At 41.9% G+C, this 17,804-nt stretch overlaps 1 long non-coding RNA gene across 5 annotated transcripts in view; it reads right to left on the reverse strand.

Moving 5' to 3' along the window:
* Positions 1-366: 366 nt before the first annotated feature.
* LOC127015127 (uncharacterized) overlaps positions 367-17,804 on the reverse strand; it is an 88,225-nt gene continuing 70,787 nt past the window's right edge. For 2 of the 5 annotated variants that reach the window (XR_007766279.1, XR_007766277.1), the window contains exons 4-5: positions 11,790-11,876; positions 10,506-10,948 (exon numbers count right to left, since the gene is read on the reverse strand). This is a non-coding gene — a long non-coding RNA (uncharacterized LOC127015127). Of the gene's footprint in view, positions 432-10,505; positions 10,949-11,789; positions 11,877-16,215; positions 16,433-17,804 lie in introns of those variants that run through there. The other 3 variants (XR_007766280.1, XR_007766281.1, XR_007766278.1) reach the window with 3 other exon arrangements.

Genomic DNA, 17,804 nt, shown 5'->3' on the forward strand with positions numbered 1-17,804 from the left:
TACCATATTATCCCATGGGGAGCCACCATACCCCCTCCCTCCCTTCCTTCCACTCCCACTGTAATGGAGTCTCACGTGCTGCCATTCTCTGAGAGGCTTTAATTTCTCTGGAAGTGATGGATGTATTTCCTCTAGCACTTTTCTCCCAGTCTTTCCCTTTGCAAAATCCTGTTTCTTGGGCTCTTCCAGAAGCACATCTACTCGCCTGGCCAAAAAGCCCAACACCAAGGCAGTCCAATGTTGAGATCTCTGTTAATTCATTTATGTAAAAGCCACTCTTTCATTTTTTAATGGACACGTCTTATATGAATATTTAAATCGCATGTATTGGAACCTTAAGAGAGAGTGGCCTCACTGATGCAAAGTGCAGAGGCAAAAAAAGAAGCTGGGTGCTCAGGCGACTCTAAAGTTTGGGTTCTGTGTTATCAAATCTGAATCAAAAGGAAAAAAAGTTCACTAGAAGTTTTCTGCATCTTTCCTATTCTGCTTCAGATTATTTGGAAGTGCAATGGGGAAAGATCAAATGATCTTTCAGAAAATCAAAGTAGGCTTTGCCCACGCATTGTGCAGCTCCACATGCAGCCTCTGAACTACATAAATAGCAAAACAGGGGTAGATTTTTTTAAAAATGTTTGGGATCTTTATAAAGCAGTGGACATGAAACCACTGCTTTCCATGCTGCACAAACACGTCGGCATTTGCAGCTCTTCGGCTGGACAAGCCTGCCCAGCCGAACAATGTAGCTGAGCTTTTTACAAAGTTAGTCTTCCAGAAGAGATCAAAAAGCAGATTCTGCTGGATTGTGGGCGGTTTTTTAGGCTTTAGATAGCCTTTCAGTACAATAATAGCCTGTGTGAGTACTATCCCATCCCTCCCTCTGGGGCTGGAAGCAGCCTTGACTCCATGCTGACCAGGCACCTTGACTTCGTAGGTAATAAAACGAAAATTTCTGTAAAGGCCTCTTAGCGACCCACTGTGTCCCTAAACAGAGCGGTCGTCTGCAGGGGAACCCTTGCAGTGCCAATTTTTATTATTAAAATTTATCCCATGTTTTCTGCGAGGAAAATCCGGGTTTGCTATAGCATGTATTTCTATATGCTATAGCATGTTTTACTATTACATGCATTTCACTAAGGTGGGATTCCTGATTCAGTAAGATCTCACCTTGGGTGGTTTTCCCTGCTGACTTGCTATAGATGCTGCTTTACTGGGGCCAAAGCAAGCTTACATGGCTCTAGCTCTGTGTTAGTGACTTTTTGTGACGGAGGCTCTGACTTTTAGTTAGGTGGCTTAAGGAGACACCCTGGCCTCCAGACAGCTCATGAACACTCAAATGCAGCAAACCAGAATGAGACAGCCTGAAAGGAAAAACAGTTTGGCCTAGACTGCAACTGTTATGCTTCTTTTCAAACAGAGAACATCAAAAACACCACAGAAAAATCAATCTGCTCCTGTTATGCACTGAATTATTTGGCTTATCTAACAGATCACCAAGGTAAATTTCTTACAAAGGGATCCTGCACAGTGTTTCCTATTTAGAGATGACTCAAAGACTAGAAAAGTTATGTATACACACATTAATGCATTAATGAAGTGTCTGACAAACCGCTTAGAAGCTTTTTAGATTTAAATCTGTGAGCATATACACAAAAACACTTCTATACAAAATATGCAATCTTTTTAACCTAATGCCTGCAGTATAAACAAGAAGGAGCATAAAGAAACAATTTGTATCTTTCCCTCTTTGTCCCCAGAATACGTGTAACTTGTTCTTCCTAGAACAAAATCTGAAGGCTGGCTGTTTGCAGTTTAAATAGACTACATGATACATCACCATCACCCCAATTTGGGTGTTTACCTACCGCTGCACAGCTCAGTAAATCCCTGGTACAAAAGCGTGGTTTGTTTCTTCTTTAATTGCTTGTATTGCTATAAACTCCTTCGCAGACTAACTTGGCTATATCCCTTATGCACAATATGAGTATATTTTGGCACTGCCATCAACCTGCTTGTACTCCTCACTGCTTGGCTAACCAACACAAGCTCCTCATGCTAAATCAAAACAAATTAAAAAAAAAACCAAAACAACAACAATCCAAATGAAACCTTATTTTTCTGCTAAGAACAGGCCCAAGCCCTAGCTGTGGTCTGCCAGGTTGGCAGCTGAGCTTGTGCCGGCCATGGCTGCAGGGCAGCCCTGGGGCTCCCGTACCCTCCTTACCCAGGGGACTTTCAGCTCTGCCCCTTTCCTCATGGGGAAAACCCTTTCAACATCGGTGAGCCGAGACAGGATAACAGTCGAAACAGATCCCCACAGGCAGCCTGCTCAGGGTTTTCAAATTAATCGTCCAAGCTCAGTATTTTTTCAGTAATAATATGACAGCTTGTTAGTATGTCTATTCAGCTGCTATGAAATGATCACAGACAACGGTGGGGCTCTACCAGTACAGTCCCGCTGAGGCACTCAGTTCACTATTACTGTCTTTTCAAGTTATTTCGCTTTATTCAGAGCCTGATACTATAGCCCCGAGTTTCCTGTTCCTGTAGTCCAGAACAAAACTTCAGAGCAGGGCGTGCTAACAAAACGCATCACGAGCATTTCATGGCACGGTCTCATTAGACAGAAATTGAGGTTATTCTTCATTTTGAGAAGTGACGCTCAAAAGCCACGTCCAAGTACGTCATGTCACACGGCTGAAAAGAGCTGCTGTGAAGGCATTCAAAGCAGAACTTCGTTGTGAATATGACCGATGAGGAAGATTAAATGAATTTGTGCCAATTAGCTTTAAGGAAGACTCAAAGGGACATATATTCAAATATGAAAGAGTTCAGCACACTGAAAAAAGGTTTGGGTTTTTTTCCTTTTCCATGTCCATAGTGAATAGGACAAGAAATAATGAGTTTAAACTGTGCAATGTAAGATATGAATGAGTTGTGAGGAAAGTAGTCTAACTGTTCCTCTAATGAAGCACAGGAAATAAAAGATCGCAAAATCTCAGTCACTGAAGCACTTTAAAGATCAGGCTAAGCAAACATTGCTCAGGACTGAAGGGTATTTTGTTCATCCTACCTCAGGAAGGAGAAGAGTTTACTGATGACTGTCAGGACACTACGGGGGGGTCCTTACTGGCCTCTTAGTGTCCGCCAGGGCCCTGGCAATGATTTTTGAGGTCTCTCCCAATCCTGTGAGATCCATTATCCTCCCACTTCTTAAGCGCCCTTGCATGCAGTCTTTGTGTTTGCTTTAGAAATTATTCTCTGGTGGGCGATTTCCGTGCAGTGCATTACAGCTGGATGCTGGCTTTCCCCCCAGAGATACTACTACCCCTCCAGGCAACACCAGGGGCCTGGGTGAGGGCCCAAAGTTGAATTTTAGCTATAATGTTATGCAGCTCTTCACAAAATACGTGATTAGGTACCACCAGAGGGCTGTAGTCCTACAGCAGGGGTAGGCTGTGGGTTGGAGATTCAGTACCACATGCACCAGTTCCTGACGTAAGTAACACCAGTGATTCAAAACCAGCTCGAATAAATGCCCCAAAGTAACAGCAGCCCTGGGACAGATCCTTTGCTAAGCTCCCACCGAGAAATCAGGTCAGCAGAAGATCTGCTGCACGCACCTGGTGTTAGGTTGTGCTCTTCAGAGAGCTAGGCATGATATGAGGAATCGGATTAAAGAAAACAACATCGTTAATTTTCTGTAGCAATCATAAACAAAATAAAAATGGCAGTAAATTTTTGGTCTGTTTTGTACTGGCAAGTCTGTAGTAGTAACTAAGTTTCCCAATTGCAGTGTTAGGCAGACAAGCTTTACCAAGTTAACCTGAGATATTTTTTTTTCCCCTTTGTTTTGGCTATCAACCAGAAGAAACACCACTCTGAGAGACGTCCCTTCAGTCAAAGGATCAGACATGAAAATGGGGTAAATTCTCAGGATTTTCTTTTTCATTTTCTACTTTCTTTTTAATCTAACCACTTGGGGTTTTCTGTTTCCCTTTCTGAATAGTGCACAAAGCAGCAAAGGACAATATATCAAGAAGAAATGAGATCTCTGGAAGATGACAGTTGTTTTAGACCTCAGACTCCTGGGAAAAAAGTGGAACTGAAGACAGCGAGAAAAAAGTTTGAGCTAATTGCAGATAACGCTCCTTTCAGCATTCAACATCCCCTGACTTGGGGCACAGGATGGCGCCTATCCATATACCTCATTATTTAATAATATTGCTTATTTGGAAGAACAGAACATTTTGGAGATACTCCAATATGTCTGCATGTTGTCATCCTGAAACTGCTGAAAATTGAAACACCTATTTTGCCTTTGTAGAAATAACATTTGTTTGTTAAGATGTTGATTCAGAAAACTTTAAGTAAAGTACTGTGGCTATTTTCTTGGTACTTCAGAACAAACAAACAAACTCCTCATTTGAACAACTCTTGTTTTTCAGAATGTCTCTTAGGAATGAAATATTTCAGCCCTAATTTTCCCATGCAAGCTTAAGGTTTTTCCCATTTCCTTTTCTGGGGAAAAACATTGTAATTGATACATAATTTTGATGGGGCCAATAAAATACTTTACTGTATAGAAGAAAGAAAATAAGGACAGTTTTCTCCCTGAAGACTTGATAATATGAGGAAAGAAAAGACATAGCACGCTTCATAAACCACAGGGCCTTTCCTTCCACCCAGGAAAAACAGAGTAGGAAGCTTTGTTTTCTGATAGGGTGTTTGTTTGATTTCCTACGGGGGAAAAAAAAAAAAGAAAGTGAAAAGGCAGTTGAAGCGAATCTGGACTCCAGTTGAGCCCTGTAGGCGATAATCTGAATTCCTGTAACAGACAGAACAAGGAAAACAGGAGCCGGAGGAGATGTACAATCTCTGCTGGAAAAAATACCCTGAATGAATGAAGCAGCAGAACTGGGGAAGTGAGACGAGGAGAGAAGAGCCTGAAAAGGGGTCAAAAGGATAAACTTATATTTTGGGCTGGTATATGACAGCTGCCTGCATATGCCAATCTGGCTGTTTGGGGAGCGCTATTAATGGGGACGCAGAGTTAGAGCTGGTCGCATCTCAGCGGTGACGGTGTTAGGAGGTCCGGTTTGGCAAACGGGGCCAGGAGCCTCCAGCAGACTGGGAGAGGGGAGGAGGACAGCTTGAATCCCTGCTCCTCTCCTGCCCCTGCCCCAGGGGTGGCTCAGTGTGAGGGTCTTGTTAAAGACAGATGGTTGCCTTCAGCTGCCTTCACAGAGGAAGAGGAGTGGGACCACAAGCCACACATATTCCAGCACATGCAAATCTGAAAAGCTGTCTCTGGTCCTTACAGCTACCAAAGTCACCTGCCACCCAGGTTAAATTGGCATTCAGAGCTGATGAGCCCTTCCTGCCCCTACGGACTGAAAAAAGGAGCGAGATGGAGGCCGGACACTGGTCCCTTCCTTCCCCAGCATCACCAGAGTGCACACAGCATCCCTTCCCAGCCCCTGATGCCAGCAGCTGTTCTTCCTTTTTCCTGCCCAGACACCCACGGTCTGAACCCAAACAACTGGCAAATGACGATGTTTTTCCTAACAGCATCCATGCAGGAGGGTGTTTGCTCACTTTAGGGAGCTACTGTCAGACGCGTCTTCTCAGCGATGTCTCATCGTGATGCTGGAGCTGAATACATGGCCCCAAAATGAAATGAAGCATTACACACGCTCAACACAGAGAAGACTGTGAATTTTAAACACATGCCATTGATTTTTCTTCCCCCCAGCTTGAATATTTAGCAGAGAACTGCTAAAATCCTGCCTTAAGTTTCTGGAAGTTAATAAAACTAGATAAGATGCTTGAATTCTCTCCGGTAGCAAATATATAATGAAAGATACTGAGCAGGGCTGACTTCTACTGGATCACATCTTCAGTGCACGGTCATGAGAGTGAACCAGACAGCTTCTAATTCAAAAAGCAATTTTTAAAACCTGCACTATCTTTCTGGACAATGTCAGCCTCTCAGAGCTGTCAAAGGCAGTCTAGCAACAGACTGACACTTGAGAGGGAGAAGTAAACAACCCAGAGGTTTGTGTCTTGAGGACAGGAAACTGGGAACTCACCAATTGCAACAAAACTGATCAAACCGAGAAAAGTTAAAAAAAAAAAAACCACACTAGGCACAAGTGTTTTCTTCTACTCTTTCCCTGATTTCTTTTCACCAAAAATGAAAGGGGAAATGTTAGAGCATGCAATATATGTAGAAGGATAAATTAAGGCATTTTGAGTAAATGAGAGCTGAAAAGAAAATTATTTCCCTTACTGTTTGTACTGCTTTTCAGTCCTGCTTGCCATGAATCCCATTAAACAGAAAACATTATAAAGCACTTTGTTAGTTCTTCCTCACTAAAAGTTCAGAAAACAAAAAGATGATGTCTGTGACTGGAGTAAAAGACCTAAATAATATTTTTTAGAAATCAAACCTCTGCTGTTGTTGAAGCAACAATACATCTGTTCACTGCCATCAACGCTTGTTGCAATGGTACAGCAATCAGCTTGTTATTGTTGCAATGGCGTTAGAGGACATGCAGGCTACAAATATAGAAAGAAATTAGTCAGGTTGATGCATATTGGGGAAAACATCAGCTATCACCATAAATCCAAGGTTTTCCATGTTGTAAAGCCATTTACAAAGTCTCTTGTTAATGTCTTTGATTGCCTCCATCAGGGAGAAGTTGGCCATGGGTGCAGCATTAATCACTGACATTCACAGGTACTTAAGTAAGAATGAGAGTCCTGTTTATTCCCAGCCTGTTTCTGACTGGTTCCTGCTGGGAGCAGCTTGCCAAGAAGGGCTCGGGTGGCTATTTCAAATTTGGGGGGGAATAATGACAATCCTTGCTTGACTGGTCTCTGGGTATTTAAAGAGCGAGCTCCTGGAGACACAGGGCGTTTCTTAGGCTCTCTGGCCACTCCTTCCTCCCAATGGGTTATAATGTCTTTCTGGTGCTGAATCACTGGGGTATAGCTTTTTAGGAATCCCCAAGCATGCACACAGAGGCACGAAAAGAAAAAGACCACCCTGCGGGTTCACAGGTCCTCACAAAGAAGGCACAGCACAAATAGACCTGACTGTGAGATTTCACCTTTGTACCTCCCACCCTCAGCTGCTCTGTGCTGCTCTGCAAAGCTATCATCGCTCTTCTGCAACGCAGAGCAGAGGTCACTCCTTGAAAGTATCGTTGCACTGGCTTCTGAGCTGTGCAGGTATTTGGAGGCAGGATGGGAAAGCGCAGCTTATCCAGGAGGTACTTCATTACCCTGCCTGGTGACTGCTGCTTGCTCATCTCACAAATAAACGGCCACTTCGGTATATACTTTTTTTTCCGTCTTAGTACAGCGTGTTATGAATCATCTATTTAAACACCTCACTGTCTCTCTTACTAAAATGCACTTTAAAGCCACTGTACTTTGCAAACAAAGTGCTTGCTGGAAAACTTAGGCTTATCACTTGTAATGTGAAGTGCATACCTTCATCTGTCTCTAGCTTCAGAACAGTGCTAGAAAATGCCTCTTCAAGGGAACGATCCTAATTAGCCTTTTAAGTGATCTGCTTTTCATCGACTCTGTCTTATACCAGTGCTGCTGTGGCCTGAGTCATCAGAGATTTCCTTGCTGGTTCCTTTGGCTGTCATCAAGCCTCCAGTCTTGATTGCATCTAAATACCAACAGCAATAAGCAGGATAGCAGTCTGAGGTGGCTGTCGGTATGATCAAGCTTCCGAAATGAACTCAGTCAGAATCAGGAAAAATCCTCTCCGCAGTGAGAAACACCGCAGTTTTCTTTCCTTTTTGAGATCCCCCTGACAGATGAAAAGACAAAGACTATTTCTTTTAGAAAATAATAAAAAACAAAAAGGGCAGCCTTCCCTACAAGATCAGAGATGTGAACAAACGTAGACTATTAGAATACAAGTATTTCTCTAATTGGGCTTATCAAGGTGCCTCTTACACTGTGAAAACACACTCAAATCACTGCTCCACTGTTGAGAAAAATAATTACTTGTTTCCCTGATTAGATTGCTCTGTGAATACTTGCTAATCATAATTCTTCCAGAACATAAAAAATGCCCAATACGTTAAAACAGAAACTACTTGTGTCATAACAAACCAACCAGCTTGAGGCTACAAACACAGAGCATCATCTGCTGCGTGTCTTTATAATGTTAATAAGGTGTACAGAAAGACTCACACAGGCCATTATCGCCCAAAAAGGCTGCTACCAACTTTTCAGCACAAAATAGATCAAGTCATTATGCAAATAAATCCTAGGGTCAATTTATGGCTGTTTGCTGCTAGTGAGGGACCAGTTGCCTCTTGAATTAATGTGAGAGGCACTAGCACTGATTTTGAACCAGAAGACAACTGTGATTCTCAGTCCTCTGGGGGAGGCAGTGAAAAAAAGCCAAAATGTCAGGGTCCTGTAGATTAACTATAAGACACAGACTGTAATGGAAGAACAGGGAAACAATGCCAAGATCTCTGGCAAGGGGAGACCCTGTTTCGGAAGAGCCATACTGTCCTGTCTGCCCTCACTGCTAACGACCCTTGAAGCGAAGCAGACATGCTGAACTTCAAGGCGCCATCACATGAAGTAATGCTCCTAATGCCATGGCCTTTGCTTTCCAAAGCATGAAAAATGTCACTCGGTGTTCATTGCAGGATTGCTCAATAGCCTCCTGTACTGACTCTGCCTGAACGCCAAGTATTTTTCATGGAGCAAAGTTTTGGTCTCAGGTTAGTGCTTTGAACAGTCTGACTTCTTGAAGCCCATGAAATAATTGCACCCTGAACCATGCTAGAATCAATCAGAGTCTAGTACGTGACAAAAGGAAACCAGTTATAATTTACTCTGAATTCATTGCATCAGCATTTAGAGAATATTTCCTAAACACTGAAGACAAATTCTCCAACTCTGGTCATGCAGAATTGCTCTGGGGTCACTGCCAGATCCCCCAAACATGGTATTATTTCGTGACCCCCTAATACAAATATAGAAAGTGGTCGTTACTATGCAATCATTTGTGCGATTTAAAGGTGGTGTATTGGGGACAGAGAGATCCCCAGTGCCAGCTGGAAGAAAGGACACCAAGTACCCCATGACAAGATGCCTTTCAGGATTAATTCCCATTTTCTCCACGATGCCACAAATTCCCTCTGACACTTGGCAGGTTGAGTCAAGGAATTAGGAAGGATCTGCCAGGAAAATATGAATTCTCATTGCTGTGGAGAGAAAATGGAGTTGAGGGAGATAATGGGGAAAAGCAGCTTTTAAATCTTCTGGTGGCTCTCAGGCACGTGGTACAGCTCTTCCCCATCATACTCCTTGGCCGTGGCCACCACTGGTTACAGCTCCCTGGGGAAGGATCTGGCCAGGCAGCGCCAGCATCTGCAGATGCCTGTGCTGCTCCTCTCGCTGACTCCTGGTCCCAGCTGTCACTGTTGTACCCCTGTTGTCCTTGGGAGCAGGGGAGGGGAACACTTCATGTCACTTGTTATCTGCATTTCCCTTAGCTTCCAGCTCCTGCTTCACATCTGAACAGACTGTGCCCAAGTTACACGTTCCCAGTTGTCTTGAGGTATCTGGACCAATTTATCCTTTTGTCATCACTTATTTTTAGCATATCCCCTCCACCTCATCCATGTGCTCTTTGCTCTACGACCACACAATTTCTGTTTTGACCCTATCTTTTGCTCTCTGAAACCCAACCTCCTTCTAGCTCAGGGCTGGACTTGCTGGTTTAGCTTGCAACCTTCCACATGTATTTTTGCTGCAATTACTTTGATCAGCTTTGCTATTGCCACACCTACTGCAATGCCGTAACTTCACAACTTGCCAAGCCTGACCCACAAACTATAACCCCATTTTCTGAATTCTGCTCCTTTTCTACGCTCAGTATTACTATCGGTTTTGCATGTAAAAGCCATTTTATGTAAAAAAAATTACTTCTTGCTGTAAAATAGTTTATATAGAAGTATGGCTACCATCTTCAGAAAGGACACAATTTATTGGCATTGGTAGCATTTTACTGTAAACCTCACAAATCACCAGGAATCAGGTGCTGATGTACAATTTTCCTTCCAGTGTCTCATGTAATTTATTTAATGGCTTCACTGAAAGTTCCAAAACTAACAGGGACCAGACTGAACTGAACTGCTCCATTTCATGATCTTACCCCTTCTATCACTGCAAAGCTTTTTTTCCCCACTCTATCTGGAAACTAGAAGAATGTGAAAACTTAAGACCAATTTTCCATAAGGTGCATATAAAATCACAGAACAGATATTAGTGGGAGTTTCATTGGCATTTTCTGTGACCCATCTCCCACGTTCCTGGCACTATTAAGAGGTTTTGCAAAACCACAAAACTGGAATAAAAATCTTCCCTTAGCTTTGTTGTGTCCGGATGAGCTTGTAACACCGATAAAAGATTAGTGGCTGAAATGTTCTTCCATCACGTTTCACTTACGTAAAAGTTCTCAGTGTGGACTTCAGATTTCCCAGTAATAAAATGAAGGGCCGAACCAAAGGCTATAAGAGAACAAAGTCCCAGTATACACCATAGCCAGTTACTCCCTCGCAGGACACTGTTTTTCAGTATAGTATATTTGTTTAGGAAAAGAAGCGTATGTCCCAATAAACTCAGAGACCACTTATTTCCTAGTCACTTCCTGATATTGAAGCATCCTCTACAGTATCAAAGTATTGAGGCATTAAGTAATGAACTCTGATTTTCATATATAATTGACAGTTCATACTTTTTTCCCTTAAATGGCTTCTCTTTAGTTCAGTACCCAGCGCTTCAAGCAAAATTATGCCAGGGTGGAGGCTGTGTGTTCACCAAAAGGAGTGAATTTTGAAAGAAGTGATTTTCATGTTGCTTTCTGCAGTCATTTAGTGTTGGTCTTCGCTGTGGACATTTCCTGTTTTAATAAAGTGTTATTTATCTCCTCCCTGTGAAAGGTTTGTGCAGGGCTGGAGCATCACAATTATTCTAAATGGCATCTTGAGGCATGTTTATAACAAACTCCCCTGTATCTGTCTTTTCATTTTAAATGGCTTACAAACGTTAAAACCCTGACATAACAAAATAGCAGAAGAAATTACTCTAAATTATTCCTGCAATTGTGCACAAAAAGCTAGTTGCCCACAGCTATGCTTAACTCTCAATTTATGTCCAGCTTGCTGCAAGGTAACGTCAGATAACGTAAATGAATCTAGCCCCAGGATGGCAAATGTGTGCCTGAACGCACACAGGGATTTCACATGAGCTGTCCCAGTTTGCTCTCTCGGGTTCGGCAGAATGCAATAATATTTTACCCTGTAAGGGTAAAATAAGGAAACGGATCAGGGACCGTGTTTTGGCAGTAAGAGCACAGCCGCTGGTACCCCCAAGTTCCTGGAAGAAATCATCCGTGTGAACATCACACAAAGCTGCGTTCCCGCTCGATGCTTTGGGTCATCGCAGCGTGGGCGACAGCCGCCCGGCTTACCCTGCTTGGGCCAGCTCTTCAGCACGAAAAATAGGCAGCTTACAGGCCTGCTTTTTGTTTAAACAGGGTGTAAATACACTCCGCAGATCACTTTACTAGCCACAGGGCTGTTTTCTGTCAGAATTGCCTAAGGCCAAAGCCAAAGCACAGCGTTAACATGGAGCAGTTTCACCAACACCAGCAGCAATTCCAGCACAGGGTCCTTAAGATCAAAAATTGAGAAAAGGAAAAAAAAAACCAGAAAGAAAAAGAAAAAAAATGCAGAACCTACCACTGCCTTTACCAGGAGCGAGGTTTCCTGTTCTCCACCAGAGAGCAAGGTAATCCCAAGGCACGCCAAGGTTTAGCTGGTGATTTTCTGTAAAGACAAAGGAAAATATTATCTTTGTGCATGTAAAATAATATTTACACATCAATATGAGGAATCTTTCATATCTTGCAGCTGTCTTCCTACACTCTGTTGAAGAGCTGGTGCCCTTTCTGTCAGCCTGCAGCCTAAAATGGCCTGAGTGCCATGAGATGTCATTTTTAATATGTTTTTCCTATTCAAAGTATCCAAAGTACCTTGTATACATCTGGTGGCTGCATCGAAAGCCAGGCCCAGTGATATTTTACAGCAGAAGACCAAGCTGCGTTTTGCACTCACTGGGGTCCAAAGCACAGCGACACAGTAGTGTTGGAGGGCTGTGTAAGGTGGGAAGAGCTAAATCTGGGGCAGTCACATCCCACTGTCACTTGGGAGTGACCTGTCCCTCCAACCATCCCCTGTCCTTGTGAGAAGCAAAACTGTTCAGCATTCAATCCACGACAGCAATTGCTGGGTTTCACTATTCCCTTTGCCTTGCCCCTTCCAGTAGGCACAAAACAGCGCTGCGTTTCAGGTAATTGGAAGCTTTTTCTGTTCCCCCACTGCAGAAGCCATAGCCTGACGCACTTGAAATGAGCAGCAGATCCTATTCCCTTTCTCTTGATTTATTAGCTGCTTCTGAAGCAGAGCTCAATCAAATCAAAGGGTGGGCCAGAGTCACTCTGGCTGTAAATACGTAGTAATTCCTACACATATATGATGTTATTGATGGCACAAGCATCTACAATGCATCTTTGATTACACACACCCTTTTATGGCTAATGTTGTTCACAGTGACATATTCATATTTAAGTGTATATAAGTCAGGGACATTTCCTTAAAAATTTTTGCATAGTCCCACAGTTCCACCTGGAGTACCCCATAATGCTCCTATTAATCTTCTTTCCCTCTTATCAGTTACAAAGTCCAGGTTGAACCTCTTTGAGGCTATGCCTGTAGTTTTAGTGGCCCATCAACTAGTGACTGAAGAGTTTTAGTCTTGGATACTGTGTCCTTTATCGCTAGTTTGCCCAGTTTAGGTTGTTGTGCTTGCTTATCGCTTTCCCTGTTGCTTATTATTCCCTTTGAACTTAGAATGTCCTGCATCAGATAGCCTAAATGAAGGAGGTGCACTCACATCTTTCCATATACCATTGCAAAAGGGAGGGAAAAAGCATCTTAGAGTGGCTAGGAGGAAAAGCAGCCCTTCAAAGGTCAGAGGGATTTGCAGAGCTAAACATGCATCCCAAAAAGATCTCTGCTTTTTAGTCCTTATCAGTTGCAGGACACCAAGCACTCGAGTTCGCCTGGTCCTAGCTGGTAAATAGCCCTGGAAGCTACTGGATTTCATTTGCTTTTCATCAATTTTTAGGCTGCCACTGTGTTGCCCTCAAGGCTTTAGGCACAAGTTACTTGAGCTTATTTTTCTGTTTCCCCCCCCACCCCATTGAGAAAATACTTCTTGTTGCTTTCTGTTAAAAGAAAGCTATACCTGTCTTTGAGCCTTCCCTCTTTTGGCAGCATCTCTCTGATATCACAAGTATCTCTCTATTGACACCTCTATTTGGCATCAGAGAACTCTCTCTGTTTTTCAGGTAATACCATTTTGGTGCTTTCCTGCCTTAGGTGAAATGAAGGTAAGGAGGTTTTTTTGGAGCTCTGTTTTCCAAGCCTGCTCACACCCTCACAATCCAGGAAAGGAAGAAAAAACCAAAAGCTGCTATGGAGGGTAGATCTGGAGCTTGCCTTTGAGGGCACATGTAAAGCCCTCCTCAGGTAGCTCTTCTACAAAATAAACTGTTTCACAGCCTTTTCATGAAACATTCATTTGTTTCTTCCTCACCAATTACTATGACTAATATAATGATGCCTTTCCTTCCTAAGCACAAACAAACCCCAAATCACAACAAATTAAATTGGCTGAAAACAAGTAATAACACTGCCAACAATAAACAGCCTTTAGCCCCATAAATTAGGAATTGCAAGCCACTTAATCATTCCTTTTCTCCTGTAGATATCAATGGGGACCTCATATGATGATTTCTTTCAGAAGTCAGAAGTTTTTCCCCTTCTTTTTTCAGCTAAAGAAAAGGACACTGATTGCATCGCACATACTAACTTTGTGCAGTAGAGTTACACCAATATCAGTGGTTCAGCAGACATGACTGAAGTCACCTACATTTATTTTTAGGGGCAAAAATCAATGGTTTTGCTTATACATTCTATTCTTTTAGAAGAAAGCTCTTCACTACGTGGTCTAAGGTTTGGCAAAGCCATAGCTTGGTCCTCTTAGACTAGTATAATTTGGATCCCCACTGCTGTCAATGAACAGACATCAGAGGGTTTCATTTTTCCTCCCATGTCTGTTTGCTGAAAAGGTTGAACACATTGCAATTAGAAAAGCCACTGCAAGCAAACTCTCATGAAGCAGAAAAGTGTTACCATGACTCCAAACTTCATTAACAAGGCCAACATACGCAGGTTTGTCAGAAAGGTCATTTGTTCCCAATATTTTCATGCCCATCTTGATTCAGTCCAAGTACACATTCCATTAGCAACTGAGCCTTTATTTGTTTCCTTAACTTCCAATTGGTATCATCTAAAAATGCAGATGACTGCAGCTTTGATTTTTCTCCTGTGATGATGTAACCTGTTATTGCTGCTTTTTTAAAAAAATTATTTTTAATATAACTATTTACTTAGAAATGTCATTTCATCAAACACGCTCCCTGGTTAATTAGGTTTGCTGAGCGTTTCTTAGCTTCACTATTGGGCCCTCCATTTCCCCTTAACAATGACTCCACTGGATTGTTCTGCAGTGATGAATCTCCTCAAAGTTCTCATTCTGGATGTGCATTTTGTATATACTTTTCTAGGCTTATTTAGGACAAAATTCAGAATACTCTTGAGAAGTTACAGGAATGGACCGAAAAAAGAGGAGCAAATAAAGATCCTACATTTAGTTTGTAATAATCATCTACCCAAGTGTGAGATGAGGCGCAATTAGGTGGCTGACAGTTCTGCAGAAAAGGATTGATAATAATAACACGGAGTCAGCAATATCCTCCAGTTTGTAAGAAAGATAAACATCAGATGGGGACATGATGCATGAGTGTTAGATGTTCAGAGCAGTGAGGGGGAACCAATAACAATTTCCGTATGTGAAAAGGATTTCTGTATAGAAAAGGAATAACATGATCTCTGTGCCCTCTCTAGGGAAGATACCCATAACATGGGCAGGACATTCAAGCATTCACATGAAATGCAAGAAGCTTACTGTCTGGATTTACATGCATCTCATGTAATGGATGTCTGCATTTTGATGAATGAACACCTGGATGGATGTGTCATTACACTAGGACATACCCCACACAACTCATGTTTGGTCTTTAGTTCCTTTGTTTCCTAAATAGTAGAGGGAATTAGCAGAATATTCTGCTTTATTTTGATGCAGAAAGTGGGACTTGAAATGCAGTAATCAGTTCCACTGCATCCTTTCAGTCATGTAAAGATTGAGAGAGGAATTGAGGAACTCTGAAAAAAAAAACAACCCAAGTATCTGGATAAAAACAGAAACAAATAGAGTCAAGCTTCTAGAACGGTTAAACGCCAGAAGTAGGCAGGAGCTAGTTAATAACTAAACCTCCAAAAAGAAAAATGAGAAAGAGTAGTTTAAATTGCTCAGTATATGTAAAAAAAAAAAAAAAATTCATCATCTTCCTCCTGACAATGAATATAGCAGATAAGAATGATGAACTGCTGGGGGAAAAACATACAAGAATTCCTCTAGGAAATTACTTCATCTTCAAGACACTTTCAAACAGATGCAGCAATGACAGAAAAGCAAGTAGGAAGAGTACTGAAAAGCTCTAAGTAATTTAACATCAACAGCTAGCGAAGAAAATACTGACTGGATCTAAAGAGGATGTTCCTATCTAGAACAGACCGGATCTGGTGGCCTGATCTGGGTTTTGCCATCTGCCCCCCTCCCCTCCTTCCTCCCAGGCCTTCAGCTTAGGTCAGTTTTCCCCTAAGGCCTCTCAACGTAATTATTCCTCTTCCCAGAATATCCTCCAGCCTGTCAGTATTTTCCTGGTAATTAAATAGCCAGAAACTGTTGTACCGTTGCAGAGCGACTGTTGTGCACAGAGACTCATGACAATTTGTGATCCACGCACGAAGCCACTGCTGAAACAGTTCTCTGTTCCCTCCTGCTCTTTTGTCTGCTGCACGGCGTTTTTGTGTATTTGATTTACATGCTTTTATATTTATGAAAGAGAAATAGATTTGCTTCTCTCAGTGTCCCCAGCTCCCTCTTGCCCAATAATTATATCTGTAAATGTGCACCTACTGTTTTCTGGAAGTTCCCAGCTCATACTCCTTTCCTCTGTTTCCACCTGTCTCCTCCACAGGGTGAGATTTTCCACTCCTTTCCAGGCTGAAGCATCTTATCTTCTGCCAGTCTTCATCTCCTTTTGAATTAACTTTTCTATTTGTACTGGTAGGTGCACTGTAGGATCCCTGAGCAGTTTCACCACACTCCATTCCATACTTTCTCACCCCGTTTGCTAGGTAAAGTGTTAAAAAGGACAAGAGCTATTACCATTTTTCATAGCATCTCTCTAGAGATGTTTTAGCTCAGCTCAGGTCTGACATTTGTCATCCTTTGCTGAGTCTTTCAGCCATTCACTAATACGTCTGAGAAAGCTCTTGTGTCAGCCAATGTGAATATTTCATGAGTTAACTGCATAAAATAATTCACTCAAATTCAGTTATAAGTAGCTCAGGTACAAACGCTTCTTATCAAAGGTGTTTGACATTTCATATAAAAGGACCTTGCTTTTACCTGACTTACAACTTTGCCAAAAGTTTAAACTCTTTGAGGTTACTGCTTGTTACTTCGTCTTTCCTTCTAACTGAATTTAGTTACATTTCTTCTTTTTGTTTGTAAGTTTACTTCTTACACCTGCAAGATCTGTTGACACTGATCATTAAAGTTGTGGTTCATTAAGAAGCCCAAATAACTGAGATGCAATTCACTTAGAATTGCATGTATTCCATAATGCCATTTCATAATTAATTGCTTTCACTACCATTAATTATCTTGCTACAAAACCAATGAGATCCTACAGTGCCTAGGCTAGAACGACATACTTGTTAACTGAATTCCAGTTTTAAGATCTGAAGCATTGGTAACTGCATCATACTGAAAAACATAATTGGCCTCTGGTATCTTAATGTGTCTCTGAAGGGTGGCAAGCAACAAATTTATTTCATTGTCCAAACTGAGGGAACAATACCAAGGAGATATTAGGGAATACTTGATATCAGTAAGAATTTAGAAATAAACGTACAGTTTCACATATTGTCGCTGAGGTGCAGAAAACCAAGACTTTTGTTTCAAAACTTTGTGAGTTGATATTAAGAATTCCATTCCTCATCATGTACTAGAGAGACACAACCACCAGATACACCAGAAGAATAACTATTTCAATCTCTGCCTTGCATAACAAATTGCCCTGGGTTGCAGCCGAGTGCTCTGCATCTCCAATTTGATTAACAGTGTCACAAGCCAGGTACCCAAGAGCCATTCATAATTGCATTACAATTCGTTACAGCTTTAATCCTATACACAGAGGAAAAGCTAAGTTGGACAGATACCTTCTCAGACAGTCTCAGTAATAACCTGTTCTTTTTCATCAATAGATCTTGAAGTGCTCAAAGACTCCATGAGCTTTCAACTCAGCTATCTCAACACAAAGCAGAGGCTTTCCAACAAGAGAAGGCCTGTAAACTTCCAAGGCTTTTCATTTTGTGTAAGGCAAAAAAAGAGATTTTAAAAGTTCAATAAAAATATCGGCTTCAAACAACTTAGAAATTTTTTGCTCAAATTTTTAGCTCAGAGCTCCACACTGCAAATTTCACTCCAAATTCTTATAA

Source organism: Gymnogyps californianus, chromosome 3 (assembly GCF_018139145.2).
Source record: "Gymnogyps californianus isolate 813 chromosome 3, ASM1813914v2, whole genome shotgun sequence".
In the NCBI taxonomy this organism is placed as follows: domain Eukaryota; kingdom Metazoa; phylum Chordata; class Aves; order Accipitriformes; family Cathartidae; genus Gymnogyps; species Gymnogyps californianus.